The 15,465-nt window shown below is 46.7% G+C and overlaps 1 protein-coding gene across 11 annotated transcripts in view; it reads right to left on the bottom strand.

The window, feature by feature from the left end:
- The window catches only part of lpp (LIM domain containing preferred translocation partner in lipoma), a 396,217-nt gene that overhangs the window by 344,530 nt on the left and 36,222 nt on the right, over positions 1-15,465 (bottom strand). Inside the window, exon 1 of one of the 11 annotated variants that reach the window (XM_087993416.1) lies at positions 8,283-8,334. The exons of the other annotated variants lie outside the window; for them this stretch is intronic. The gene's annotated coding sequence lies outside the window, so the exon portion shown is untranslated. Of the gene's footprint in view, positions 1-8,282; positions 8,335-15,465 lie in introns of those variants that run through there. 11 annotated transcript variants of the gene reach the window in all.

The following is a 15,465-nucleotide window of genomic DNA, read 5'->3' on the forward strand; positions in this document are numbered from 1 at the left end:
ACACCAGGTTATAGTCCAACAGGGTTATTTGGAAGCACTAGCTTTTGGTGCACTGCTCCTTCATCAGGTGGTTGTGAGAATAAGATTGTAAGACACAGAATTTATAGCAAATGTTTACAGTGATGTAACTGAAATTACATACTGAATATTTTCAATATGTAATTTTCAATATGTTACATCAATATGAGCCTCTGCAGAAACCCCGCTGAGTTTAGGAAGGTCACTGCCTAATCCCAGGAATACTTTCTGGTCTCAACACAAAGGCCAGTGTTTCACTCCCTCCCTGCTCCGATTTTGAAAACACATTACCAGAGCTTCAGGTTGCTTTGTCACTTGTTCACTCAGTTTCTCCTCACAGATACTATCTGAACTTCTGAGAAAATGTAACATTTCCTGGACTTGTTTAAGGATCCCAAATGTCTTTTTAGAGAATTTCTCAACTTGGCCAACTACCACCAAAGGTTAGGGTACACAGATCGAGTTCCTCTGCTTCCACTTTATATCCAATCTTTTCCTAGCTAGCCCTATGCTCAGCCCTCCGATCCAAATCTATCACTTCATACCTCCCAGAGTGAAACTTCATCAGTCAATCATGGCACTGAATTTCCAAAGAGTGATGGAAACTGTATTCTATAATTTTAAGAGGCAAGTTGGTGGAGTGGGCAGAGGGAATTCAATGCAGAGAAGAGACAGGTAATGCACATCAAAGACAATATAAAATAAAGGATATAATTCGAAAGAGGGTGCAGAAGCGAAAGGTCCAAGATGTATATGTGCACAAATTATAGAGGTAACAGGATAGATGAATAAAAAATTAGAGTGAAGACTTTGGGATTGTTCTCCTTAGAAAGAAAAAGTATAAATGGGTATAAGATATTTTCAAAATTATGAGCAGGTCGATGGAGCTGGGAGAAATTGTGCCCGTTTGTAAAAGGATGAAGAAACATAGGGCACTGATTTTAAGTGGTATGCAAAAGAAGCAATGTAATGCAGGAAATAAACCATTTTTACACGAGTAGTGAGGTCTGGAAGACTCTGCCTGGAAGTGTGATCGAGGCAGGTTTAATTGAGATATTCAAGAGGGCATTATGGTATTTAGAAAGACCTAATATGCAAGGGTATGGGGAGAAAGCAGAAATTGGAAGTAAGTAATGATGCTTTTTTGAAGAGACCATGCAGACACAATGGGCCAAATGGTCTTTTCCTCCAACAGAACATTTCTGTGATAGGAGACAGTGTCAGTTGAATGTATTATGAAGGTCCCTGGATGGTATTAATATTTAAAGATCAAAACTATGGGAATGTGACACTGACAAAGGGTCAGTACGGAATAAGTGCTGCACTGTCAGGGGATCAGTACTGAGGAAGTGCTGCACTGTCAGAGGGTCAGTATTGAGGGTGTGCTGCACTGTCAGAGGGTCTACACTGAGGGAGTGCCGCACTGTCGGAAGGTCAGTACTGAGAGAGTGCCGCACTGTCGGAAGGTCAGTACTGAGAGAGTGCCACACTGTCAGAGGGTCAGTACTGAGGGAGTACTCGCACTGTCATATAGTCATAGAGATGTACAGCACAGAAACAGACCCTTCAATCCAATTCGTCCTTGCCAACCAAATCTAGTCCCATTTACCAGCACTTGGCCCATATACCTCCAAACCCTTCCTATTCATATACCCATCCAAATGCCTTTTAAATGTTGCAATGGTACCAGCCTACATCACTTCCTCTGGCTGCTCATTCCATACACGCACCACCCTCTGCATGAAAACGTTGCCCCTTAGGCCCCTTTTAAATTTTTCCTCTCTCACTCTAAACCTATGCCCTCTAGTTCTGGATCCCCCACCCCAGGACATATACTTTGTTTATTTATCCTATCCATGCCCCTCATGATTTTATAAACCTCTATAAGGTCACCCCTCAGCCTCCGACGCTGCAGGAATAGAGCCCAGCCTATTCAGCCTCTCCCTACAGCTCAAATCCTCCAACCCTGGCAACATCCTTGTAAATCTTTTCTGAACCCTTTCAAGTTTCACAACATCATTTCGATAGGAAGGAGACCAGAATTGCATGCAATATTCCAAAAGTGGCCTAACCAATGTCCTGTACCGCTGCAACATGACCTCCCAACTCCTATACTCAATACTCTGATCAATAAAAGAAAGCGTACCAAACGCCTTCTTCACTATCCTATCTACTTGCGACTCTACTTTAAAGGAGCTATGAACCTGCACTCCAAGGTCCCTTTATTAAGCAATACTCCCGAGGACCTTACCATTAAGTGTATAAGTCCTGCTCTGATTTGCTTTTCCAAAATGCAGCACCTCACATTTATCTAAATTAAACTCCATCTGCCACTCTGAGCCCATTGGCCTATCTGATCAAGATACCATTTTAATCTGAGGTAACCTTCTTTGCTATCCACTACACCTCCAATTTTGCTCTCAACAGCAAACTTGCTAACTATACCTTCTATGTTCACATCCAAATCATTTATATAAGTGATGAAAAGTGGTGGACTTAGCACTGATCCTTGTGAGACTCCACTGGTCACAGGCCTCCAGTCTGAAAAGCAACCCTCCACCACCACTCTCTGTCTTCTACCTTTGAGTCAGTTCTGTATCAGAGGATCAGTACTGAGGGAGTGCTGCAGTATCGGCGGGTCAGTACTGAGGAAGAACTGCACTGTTGGAGAGTCAGTACTGATGGAATGGTTCCAGAACATAGAATGTTACAGCGCTGTACAGGCCTTTCAGCCCTCGATGTTGCACCGACCTGTGAAATTAATCTGATGCCCATCTAACCCACATCGTTCCATTATTATCCATATGTATGTCCAATGTCCAATTAAATGCTCTCACATTGGCGAGTCTACTATTGTTGCAGGCAGGCTGTTCTACACCACTCCTACTCTCGGAGTAAAGAAATTACCCCTGATATGTGTCCTAAATCTATCACCTCTCAATTTAAAGCTATGTGCCCTCATGTTAGCCTTTCACTGTGCACTCTATCTAACCCTCTGATTATCTTATATGCCTCGATTAAGTCACCTCTCAACTTTCTTCCCTACATCGAAAACAGTCTCAGTTCCCTCAGCCTTTCCTTGTAAGACCTTCCTTCCATACCAGGTAACATCCTAATAAATCTCCTCTGAACCATTTCCACAGTTTCCACAACTTCCTATAATGTGGTGACCAGAACTGTATGCAATACTCCAATGGCTTGTGTAGCTGAAGCATGACCTCGTGACTCCGAAACTCAATCCCCCTCCCAATAACCCTACCAACTTGGATGGCAACTTTCAGGGATTTATGTACCTGGACACCGAGATCCCTCTGTTCATCTACACTGCCAAGAATTTTACCATTAGCCCAGCAGTCTGCATTCCCATTACTTCTTCCAAAGTGAACTACCTCACAATTCTTCGCATTAAACTCCATTTGCCACTTCCCAGCCCAGCTCTGCATCTTAACTATTTCCCTCTGTAACCCACAACATCCTTTGGCACTATCCACAACTCTAGGAGAAAGTGAGGACTCCAGATGCTGGAGATCAGAGCTGAAAATGTGTTGCTGGAAAAGCGCAGCAGGTCAGGCAGCATCCAAGGAGCAGGAGAATCGACGTTTCGGGCATTGGAAATGGTGGGGGGTGGTGCCAGTGTAGCTGCCCCACCCCCACTCCGGCCTATCACCCTCACCTTAACCTCCTTCCACCTATCGCATTTCCAACGCCCCTCCCCCAAGTCCCTCCTCCCTACCTTTTATCTTAGCCTGCTTGGCACACTTTCCTCATTCCTGAAGAAGGGCTCATGCCCAAAACGTCGATTCTCATCACTATCCACAACTCTGCCTACCTTAATGTCATCCGCAAATTTACTAACCCAACCTTCTGCGCCCACATTCAGGTCATTTATAAAAATAACAAACAGCAGTGGCCCTGATGCTAGTGGTCCATTAACTTGCCATATTTTCCAGATTAACCACACAGGAAATGTTGCACCACACATACATGTAGTAAGGTTAAATTGTGGGCCTTTTAAAGGAGAAGCTAAGGTTGAGTGATTTGGGAAACAGTGCAAACCTGAGGAGACCCACACACAGTTGTCATAAATTCTATCAGAACCCACACTCACCAATTAGGATTGATTTCTGCCAGAAGTGTTATCTGTCAATGTAAGTTTTACTAGTAGTAATGAAAACAGCTTTATTGCTCTAGCAACATTGAGTTAAGATATTCATTGTATTCCAAGTCCTGTGGGGAGGTGGTCTCACATTCGAAGTGAGAAAAACAGCCTAGTGTGAAGCTAGATTTGATGAAGTTAGTACATAAAGGCTTTGTTGCACCGCCTGAGAACAGGGAAACAGCAAAACTTAGGTTGAAATTGTTTGCTGAGTTTGATGGTCCCTACCTTGAAAGATTGAATAAACTGACCTTTTTTTAAGAAAACAGAAGTCTGAAAAATGATCAGAGGGAGTTCTTTAAAGTAATAAAACTGTTTTTTTAATTCGGAGATGCCGGTGTTGGACTGGGGTGTACAAAGTTAAAAATCACACAACACCAGGTTATGGTCCAACAGGTTTAGTTGGAAGCACACTAGCTTTCGGAGCGATGCTCCTTCATCAGGTGATTGTGGAGGGCTCGATCGTAACACAGAATTTATAGCAAAAATTTACAGTGTAAATTCACACTGTAAATTTCTGCTATAAATTCTGTGTTACGATCGAGCCCTCCACAATCACCTGATGAAGGAGCATCGCTCCAAAAGCTAGTGTGCTTCCAACTAAACCTGTTGGACCATAACCTGGTGTTGTGTGATTTTTAACTTTGTTTTTTTAAGGTATCCAATGAAAGCCTTGCCTGGGATGCTCTGTATAGTATTAATACTATTGTAGAAAGGTTTGGTCGAATGGCCTGTTAATGTTCCATGAACTCATCATAATTCTAGAGAGTTTGCTCATTCCAGATTGGAATAAATGGCTAGGCTGATCAAAGACATTAGGGAGCTGGAGAAATAGTTTATAATTCAACACCGCATGTGTTTTGTAAAAGTCATTAAATCCAGCTACACTGCACATACACTGCATCCCTCTTACTCAGAGCCAAATACAACATGTAAAGCCCTGTAGATTGTAAATACATTTGGTGTATACTACCCTTCATACTAGACTTCTTGCATCTCAAGTCCAGGAAATTCCATGATCCCTTCTGACTGTCTCTGAACATATCATTTACATAATTAAACTTCCAATTACATTGGAGGTCACAAGTCAACTGAGGAACTGACCTCCAGCCCTCCAGCGTATCTCATCCACATCCTGCACCTCCGCCCTCGAACCCCACCCCTCCAACCACAGAACCCTCCTGGTCCTCACCTTCCACCCCACCAACCTCCGTGTACATCGCATCATCCTCCGCCATTTCCATCACCTACAAATGGACCCCACCCCAGAGGTATATTTCCCTCCCCAGCCCTTTCTGTTTTCCGTAAAGACTGTTCCCTCTGCGACTACCTTGTCAGGTCCACACCCCCTAACAACCCATCCTCCCCTCCTGGCACCTTCACCTGCCAAAGCAGGAACTGCAAAACTTGCACCCACACCTTCCCCTTACCTCCATCCACGGCCTCAAAGGTGCCATCCACATCCATCAGAGTTTTACTTGCAGTTCCACATGTCATTTCCTGTATCTGTTGCTCCCGATGCAGTTTCCTCTACATTGGGGAGACAGGAGGCCTACTCGCAGAGCGCTTCAGAGAACATCCCTGGGAAACCCGCACCAATCAACCCCAACGGCCCATGGCCGAACATTTCAATTCCCCTCCCACTCTGCCGAGGACATGCCAGTCCTGGGCCTCCTCCATTGACACTCCCTGACCACCTGATGCCTGGGGAAAGAATGCTTCATCTTCCATCTCGCACAACTTCCAAACCTATGCATTCATGTGGATTTCACCAGTTTCCTAATTTCCCCTCCCCTCACCTTACCCCAATTCCAACCTTCCAGCTCAACACCATCCTCATGATCTGTCCCATCTGTCCATCTATCTTAACACCATTCCACTCCACTCTCCCCTCTGATCTATCACCTTTACCCACCCACCTCCATCCATCAATTGCACTCTCAGCTACCTTGCCCCCAGCTCCACCCCCCTCCCATTTGTCTCTCCACCCCCGAGGCTCCCAGCCTCATTCCAGATGAAGGGCACTTTCAATTGTATTCACTTTCTCCTGAGGAACTGACCATCACAGGTAAATAGACAGATAAAGAAAGGAAGGAGAAACAGAGAGAGGAAATTGTGAACATACACACAGACAGAGAAATGGACAATGGACACATGCTCCAGAAGTTGATCATCCAGTTTGACTGTCAGTGGGAGAAAGTGCTGTTGAATTGTTGAAATTGGTTATCTTTCTGATGGGATATTAAACAGGGTCTCTGTGTAAAATTGTTCAAGAAAATTCAATAATTACATTGTTATGTGCATATAGGTTTCCAAAACATCACAGCATTCATTACTGCACTACTGTCTGGACACTGAACTAACAGTGTATCAACATGCAGCACTTGAAGAGGTCTCTGGAGAAACTCATTCAATTGTAACTCCAATATTTGTCTTTAAACATGATAATTTATGCAACAAGACCCCAAACACCTGTTCAGATTCTTATTAAAATTCCCATAACATTACAAGAAGAGTCAAAGGCACTGCTCCTCAAAATATCACAACAAATTGATGAGCCTTGTGTCCCTGCACACAATTGCCTACAGAATTTTTGTACATGGTAATGTTTCTGACATGTCAAAGCTACGTTAAGCAGCACCCAAGTCTGATGATGTTACACAGTCTCTAGATGGAGGTGAAGTAGTTTAGCATGAGATACTGATAGAAACAGATGCGGCATCTCTGGCTCCTGAGAGTGTTAAGTAATTATGCTTATCTCGGCAATGTAACTTATAACTTTTGCGATCATGTGACAAACTGCCTCTTGCAACATAAGACTAGTTCCTCTCATTGTTAAAGACTCACCAATGGTCTATCCTATTTCACTAATAATTAAACAAATCTTGATACTCAGCAGAAAAAGGAGGATTGCTGACAATGAACTACCCCAAGCACGCACTGCCAGTGGTTGGTTACCCACAGCCCAGTACACTTGCTCTGTATGAAGTTTAAAATGTCCCTGAAATGGGGATTAGTCACTGTCCAACCACAATAATTCTTTCTCAGTGCACATCCAGCAAATTGGAGTCATTAACAAAATTCAACTTAGGACTGAGCCTTTGAAAGTAGCAAAGTGACTCCTTGGTTAGCACTCTGTCTCACTGCAGCAGGGACCCAGGTTCAATTCGATCCACGGGCAACCGTTTGTGTGGAATTTGCACATTCTCCACGTGTGTGCATGGGTTCCCTCGGGATGCTCCAGCTTTCTCCCACAGTCCAAAGATGTGTAAGTTAGGTTAATTGGCTGTGCTAAATTGCCCATAGTGTCCAAGAATATGTAGGTTATGTGGATCAACCATGGGAAATGCAGGGTTACAGGGATAGGGTGAGATGCTTCGGAGGGTCAGTATCGACTCGATGGGCCGATTGGCCTGTTTCCACACTATAGGGATTCTATGATTCAATTAAAAAATCACCCGGCATGCACTGGAAATCTGATGGATGGGACAGATGGGTGGTGAAGTGAAATAGATTTAAGAAACATTGTTATGGATGAAAGACAGTACCTGAAAGGGAGCTGAAAACAAGTTCAATGGAACTCTCAAAAACGCAAAATATTCAGGCCAGTGGCAGAGAGCAGGAACGTGCGACTGAATCCTACAAACACCTAACACAAGCACGATCGGCTTTTTGCACTATTATTGGTAAGCTTCTCGAGAGATGCATATATTAACGACTTTTCAGCTTTGCCTCATTCTGTTTTTTTCTTATCAGCTTAATGTCAAGAGTTTTTGCAGAAACTGTGTGAATGATGAATAATTTCCGTCGATACTGTGAGCTGCCACTATTTCCTGTGGAGCTTATTCCTGTATTGGAAATGTTTGGCTCTGATCACTTCCCTCAACATAGTCGCGGTGCGGGCTTTGAGAAGATGCAAGTCTGAGACGGGTGCTGTTAGTCTGACTAACAACAGGACCCGAGTCTCTGAGACAAACAGGAAAAAAGCTCTGCATTCCAAACACCAGCATTCCTTTCATTCCCTGCCTCTTGGCGCTCTCTTGTAAACTTTCCAAAAAAACATGCTGCACCCAACCCAACTGATTGCAAAGTTCCTGCACCAACTCACACAGCACACTGCTTTTCTCCTTCAGTTCCACCTAGAAGAGTTGATGATATGAGGCTTCCCCAAGTCTAAGCGAAGTCCAAACAACCCAAGACAATGCTGTGCAAATCGGATCGAGGTCAAAATACTCCTGTTACTGGTTCACCAGGGTTCAAAACTCCCGACAGCACCCAGATTCAAAGCCTGAATTAAAGCTGAGTATTTTAAAGAGTCAATTTCTGTTTGTTTACCAACATAGAGGCTGGAAAATAAATGAAGCAATTAAAAAGATATCTGTATTTATAATCAATGGCATGAGAAAGCACGGAATGAACTGCTGAAAGAAACTGTGCCCAAACGTTCCCGATTCCCATTCCACCTCCCTTCACAAACGTAAATATGGCAGCGGTCAACACTGAAAATTCTAAACTCAAGTTGTTTCCAAAGGATTCAGTCGCTGTAAATTGCTCCGCCCCGGTACATAATGACACGTTTAAAATCTAATCGGAAAGAAGGCAGCGCCGGCATTCCCTCAGTACTGACCCCCTGACAGTGCAGCACTCACTCAGTACCGTCTCTCGAACAGTGCAGCACTCCCTCAGTACTGACCCCCAGACAGTGCAGCACTCACTCAGTACCGTCTCTCGGACAGTGCAGCACTCCCTCAGTACTGACCCCCAGACAGTGCAGCACTCACTCAGTACCGTCTCTCGGACAGTGCAGCACTCCCTCAGTACTGACCCCCTTACAGTGCAGCACTCCCCCTCAGTACTGACCCCCTGACAGTGCAGCACTCCCTCAGTACTGACCCCCAGACAGTGCAGCACTCCCTCAGTACTGACCCCCAGACAGTGCAGCACTCCCTCACTACTGACCCTCTGACAGTGCAGCACTCCCCCTCAGTACTGACTGTCGGACAGTGCAGCACTCCTTCAGTACTGACCCCCTGACAGTGCAGCACTCCCTCAGTACTGACCCCCTGACAGTGCAGCACTCCCCCTCAGTACTGACTGTCGGACAGTGCAGCACTCCCTCAGTACTGACCTCCTTACAGTGCAGCACTCCCTCAGTACTGACCCCCTTACAGTGCAGCACTCCCCCTCAGTACTGACTGTCGGACAGTGCAGCACTCTCTCAGTACTGACCCCCTGACAGTGCAGCACTCCCTCAGTACTGACCCCCAGATAGTGCAGCACTCCCTCAGTACTGACCCCCTGACAGTGCAGGACTCCCTCAGTACTGACCCCCTGACAGTGCAGCACTCCCTCAGTACTGACCCCCTGACAGTGCAGCACTCCCCCTCAGTACTGACTGTCGGACAGTGCAGCACTCCCGCAGTACTGACCCCCTGACAGTGCAGCACTCCCTCAGTACTGACCCCCTGACAGTGCAGCACTCCCTCAGTACTGACCCCCTGACAGTGCAGCACTCCCTCAGTGCTGACCCCCAGATAGTGCAGCACTCCCTCAGTGCTGACCCCCAGATAGGGCAGCACTCCCTCAGTACTGACCCTCGGACAGTGCAGCACTCCCTCAGTACTGACCCTCGGACAGTGCAGCACTCCCGCAGTACTGACCCCCAGACAGTGCAGCACTCCCTCAGTACTGACCCCCAGATAGGGCAGCACTCCCTCAGTACTGACCCTCGGACAGTGCAGCACTCCCTCAGTACTGACCCCCTGACAGTGCAGCACTCCTTCAGTACCAATCCTCGGACAGTGCAGCACTCCCTCAGTACTGACCCTCCTACAGTATAGCACTCCCTCAGCATCGACCCTCGGACAGTGCAGCACTTCCCCAGTACCTACCCTTGGACAGTGCAGCACTCCCTCAATACTGACCCTCCAACATTGCAGCACCCCTTCAGTACCGACCCTCCCACAACACTGCACTCCCTCAGTACTGATCCCAACCGTGCCGCATTCCCTCACTAATGATCCCAACAGTGCTGCCCACGCTCAGTACTGATCCCAACAGTGCTGTACTCCCTCAGTACTGATCCCAACAGTGCCACATTCCCTCAGTAATGATCCCAACAGTGCTGAACTACCTAGGTAGTGATCCCAACAGTGCTGCACTCCCTCAGTACTGATCCCAACAGTGCTGCCCACCCTCAATACGGATCCCAACAATGCTGCACTCCCTCAGTACAGAACCCAAACAGTGCTGCACGCCCTCAGTACTGATCCCAAACAGTGCTGCTCGCCCTCAGTACTGATCCCAAACAGTGCTGCTCGCCCTCAGTACTGATCCCAACTGTGCTGCACTCCCTCAGTACTGATCCCAACAGTGCTGCACTCCCTCAGTACTGATCTCAACAGTGCTGCACGCCCTCAGTACTGATCCCAACAGTGCTGCACTCCCTCAGTACTGATCCCAACAGAGCTGCCCACCCTCAGTACGGATCCCAACAGTGCTGCACTCCCTCAGTACTGATCCCAAACAGTGCTGCACTCCCTCAGTACTGATCCCAACAGTGCTGCACTCCTCAGTACTGATCCCAACAGTGCTGTACTCCCTCAGTATTGATCCTAACTGTGCTGCACTCGTCAGTACTGATCCCAACAGTGCTGCCCTCCCTCAGTACTGATCCCAACAGTGCTGCACTCCCTCAGTACTGATCCCAACATGCTGCACTCCTCAGTACTGATCCCAACAGTGCTGTACTCCCTCAGTATTGATCCTAACTGTGCTGCACTCATCAGAACTGATCCCAACAGTGCTGCACTCCCTCAGTACTGATCCCAACAGTGCTGCACTCCTCAGTACTGATCCCAACAGTGCTGCACGCTCTCAGTATTGATCCTAACTGTGCTGCACTCCTCAGTACTGATCCCAACAGTGCTGCACGCCCTCAGTACTGATCCCAACAGTGCTGCATGCCCTCAGTACTGATCCCAACAGTGCTGCACTCCCTCAGTACTGATCCCAACAGTGCCACACTTCCTCATTAATGATCCCAACAGTTCCGCACTCCCTCAGTACTGATCCCAACAGTGCCGTGCTCCTTCAGGACAGATTCCAACAGTGCTGCACGCCCTCAGTACTGATCCCAACATTGCTGCACTCCCTGAGTATTGATCCCAACAGTGCAACACTTCCTGAATACGGACTCTCTAACAATGCAATATTTCCTCAGTACTGACCCTCAGAGGTGCAGCAATCCCTCAGTACTGACCATCTGACAGAGGAACACTGCCTCAGTACTGACCATCTGACAGGGGAACACTGCCTCAGTACTGACCATCTGACAGGGGAACACTGCCTCAGTACTGACCATCTGACAGAGGAACACTGCCTCAGTACAGACCGTCTGACAGAGGAACACTGTCTCAGTACTGACCATCTGACAGGGGAACACTGCCTCAGTACTGACCATCTGACAGGGGAACACTGCCTCAGTACTGACCATCTGACAGAGGAACACTGCCTCAGTACAGACCGTCTGACAGAGGAACACTGTCTCAGTACTGACCATCTGACAGGGGAACAGTGCCTCAGTACAGACCGTCTGACAGAGGAACACTGTCTCAGTACTGACCATCTGACAGAGGGACACTGCCTCAGTACTGACCATCTGACAGGGGAACACTGTCTCAGTACTGACCATCTGACAGGGGAACACTGTCTCAGTACTGACCATCTGACAGGGGAACACTGCCAATGGGAACTGTTTCTCCCTATCTATTCTCCCCAGATCCCTCATGATTTTGAACACCACAATCAAATCTCCTCTCAACTTTCTCATTCCAAGGAGGAAAGTCTCCAATCTGTCAGCATCACTGAAGTTCGTCATTCCTGGAACATTCTTGACAACCTATTCTACAATCCTTCCGAAGCTTTCGCCATCTTCCCAAAGTGTTGTACCCTGACTCAATCCTCCAATTAAAGTAACACCAGTATTTTACACAGATTATAACATAATCTCCTTGCTCTTGTACACTATGCTTCCATTTAATAAACCCAGGATCCCATATGTTTTACTGATCATCCTCTGAATGTGTCCTGACAGCTTTAATGACTCATCTACATCTTCACCCAGGCCTCCCCTGCTCCTGCATCCCTTTTAGAATTGTGCCCACTATTTCAAACCTGTATTCTTCCTATAAAACAAATCATTTCACACTTCTCCACATTAACTTTAATCTGCAATTTGTCCATCTATGTCACTAACTTTGAACTTCTGAAGTTGTACACTGTTCTCCACAGACTTCACAATGCTTCCATGTTTCATATCATTGCCAAGTGCTGAAATTGTGCCCCGCACACAAAAATCTAGATCGTTCATACAAATCAGTAAAAACAAGGGTCTCAATCCCAGACACACTGTACGACAAACCTTATTGCAGTCTGAAATCATCCATTAGGCATTACTCTCTGTTCCTCAGCCAATATTACATCCATGTTGTTACTGTCCCTTGTATTACAAGAGATGTAAATTTGCGCACAGATCTGTTGAGTTCCACTGTGTCAAATGACTTTTGGAACTGAGCAGCAATATTACCCTCATTAAAACATCCTGTTGCCTCCACAAAAAAAAACTTAGCAAAACAAATACACGCTGATTTTCTTGAATTAACCTGTATTACCCAGGTGACTATAAATTTTACTCTGAATTATTGTTTCTAGAAAATTGCCAACCACCAAAGTTGGCCTGTAACTGCTGTGCATCTTTACATATTCCTCTGAATTAGCCCATGCCATTTGCAATTCTCCAATTTTCTGGCATCTCCAATATTAATCAGCTGCACTTCAAAATCATTCTGATTTGTTCACTAATTCATAAAAGGTCCTTAGACTCTCCACAGAACCTTTGTGGAATGGCACAGTGGTTACCATTGCTGCCTCACACACCTCGGACTTGGGTTCGATTTCACCATCGGATGGCTGTGTGGAGTTTGCACATTATCTCCGTGTCTTTCCCCCCTCAGTCCAAAGATGTGCAGCTTGGATGGATTGGCCATGCTAATTTGCCCATAGTGTCCAGGGATGTTCAGGCTTGGTGAATTACCCATGGAAAATGTAGAGTTACAGAGATGGGGGAGCGGGTCTGGATGGGATGCTCTTCAGAGGACTTGATGGGCCGAATGGCCTGCTTCATCGCTGCAGGGATTTTATGATTCTATAGTCTAACACTAAGGCTTTTGGGGTGAAGGGTCCAGTGAAGAACCTGAAGAAAGGTCAGTGGACCCAAATCTTTAACTCCGCTTTCTCTGCACATAAACTGCCAGACCTGCTGATTTTCTCCAGCAATTTCTGATTTTGTGCCAATAATGATATGACTGGATAGCCAACATGGATTTACAAAAAGAAAATCACACTTGACAAATCTGTTGAAGATATTGAGGATGTTACTCACAGAGCATATATGGGAGAACCAATGGGTGTGCTGCATTGGGATTTTCTGAAGGTTTTCAATGAAGTCTTACACAAGAAACAAAGAAAACAAATTAAAATACATGAGATTGGGAGGGAATAATACAGGGGTCAGTATTAGGACTCTTTCTTTTCGTACTATATGTTAATATTCTTGACCTTGGGTGATAAAGATAAATGTGCTGACGAGAAATATGAGGAAGACAGTGTAAAATTCAAAAGGTCATTGACAAGTTGGTAGGGTGGGCAGATTAGTGCCTAGATTAGAGTAGTGCTGGAAAAGCACAGCAGGTCAGGCAGCATCTCAGAAACAGGAAAATCGACAATTCGGGCAAAAGCCCTTCATCAGGAATGGAGGCAGGGAGCCTCCGGGGTGGAGAGATTAATGGGAGGGGGGTGGGGCCGGGGAGAAGGTCGCAAAGAGTACAACTGGTGGATGGAGGTGGGGATGAAGGTGATAGGTCAGAGAAGAGGGTGGAGCAGATAGGTGGGAAGGAAGATTGGCAGGTAGGACAAGTCATGAGGATGGTGCTGAGCTGGAAGGTTGGAAATGGGCTAAGGTGGGGGGAGGGGAAATGAGAAAACTGGTGAAGTCCACATTGATGTCATGGGGTTGAAGGGTCCTGAGACGAAAGATGAGGCGTTCTTCCTCCAAGCATTGGGTGGTGAGGGAGCAGCGGTGGAGGAGGCCCAGGACCTGCATGTCCTCGGCAGAGTGGGAGGGGGAGGTGAAATGTTGGGCCACGGAGCAGTGAAGTTGATTGGTGCGGGTGTCCCGGAGATGTTCCCTAAAGTGCTCTGCGAGAAGGCGTCCAGTCTCCCCAATGTAAAGGAGACCGCATCGGGAGCAACGGATACACTAAATGACATTGGTGGATGTGCAGGTGAAACTTTGATGGATGTGGAAGGCTCACTTGGGGCCTTGGATGGAGGTGAAGGGGGAGCTGTGGGCGCAGGTTTTGCACTTGCTGTGGTGGCAGGGAAAGGTGCCAGGAGGGGAGGGTGAATGATTGAGGGGGCATGACCTCACGGAGGGAATGGTCTTTGCGAAAAGAAGAAATGGGTGGGGAGGAAAATATATCCCTTGTGGTGGGGTCCATTTGGAGGTGGCAGAAATGTCAGTGGATGATGCGGTTTATGCAAAGGTTGGTAGAGTGGAAGGTGAGGACCAGGGGCTCTGTCCTTGTTACGGTTGGAGGGGCAGTATAGAGGGTGGAGGTGCTGGATGTGGATGAGATGCGTTGGAGGGCATCTTCAACCATGTGGGAAAGGAAATTGCGGTCTTTAAAGAAGGAGGCCATCTGGTGTGTTTTGTGGTGGAACTGGTCCTCCTGGGAGCAGATACAGGGGAGGAAGAGGAATTGGGAATACGGGATAGCATTTTTGCAGGATGTGGGATGGGAAAAGGTGTAATCCAGGTAGCTGTGGGAGTCGGTGGGTTTGTAAAAAACGTCAGCGTCAAGTCGGTGGTCATTGATAGGGATGGAGAGGTCCAGGAAGGGGAGGGAGGTGTTGGAGATGGTCCAGGTGAATTTAAGGTCAGGGTGGAATGTGTTGGTGAAGTTGATGAACTGCTCAAACTCCTCACGGGAGCACGAGGTGGCGCTAATGCAGTCATAGAGTCATAGAGATGTACAGTATGGAAACAGACCCTTCGGTCCAACCTGTCCATGCCGACCAGATATCCCAACCCAATCTAGTCCCACCTGCCAGCACCCAGCCCATATCCCTCCAAACTCTTCGTATTCATATACCCATCCAAATGTCTTTTAAATGTTTCAATTGTACCAGCCTCCACCACTTCCTCTGGCAACTCATTCCATACATGTACC

The sequence above is a fragment of the Chiloscyllium plagiosum genome, unplaced genomic scaffold (genome assembly GCF_037043375.1).
Source record: "Chiloscyllium plagiosum isolate Xiang-an unplaced genomic scaffold, Cpla_swu_hap1 HiC_scaffold_13, whole genome shotgun sequence".
Lineage (NCBI taxonomy): Eukaryota > Metazoa > Chordata > Chondrichthyes > Orectolobiformes > Hemiscylliidae > Chiloscyllium > Chiloscyllium plagiosum.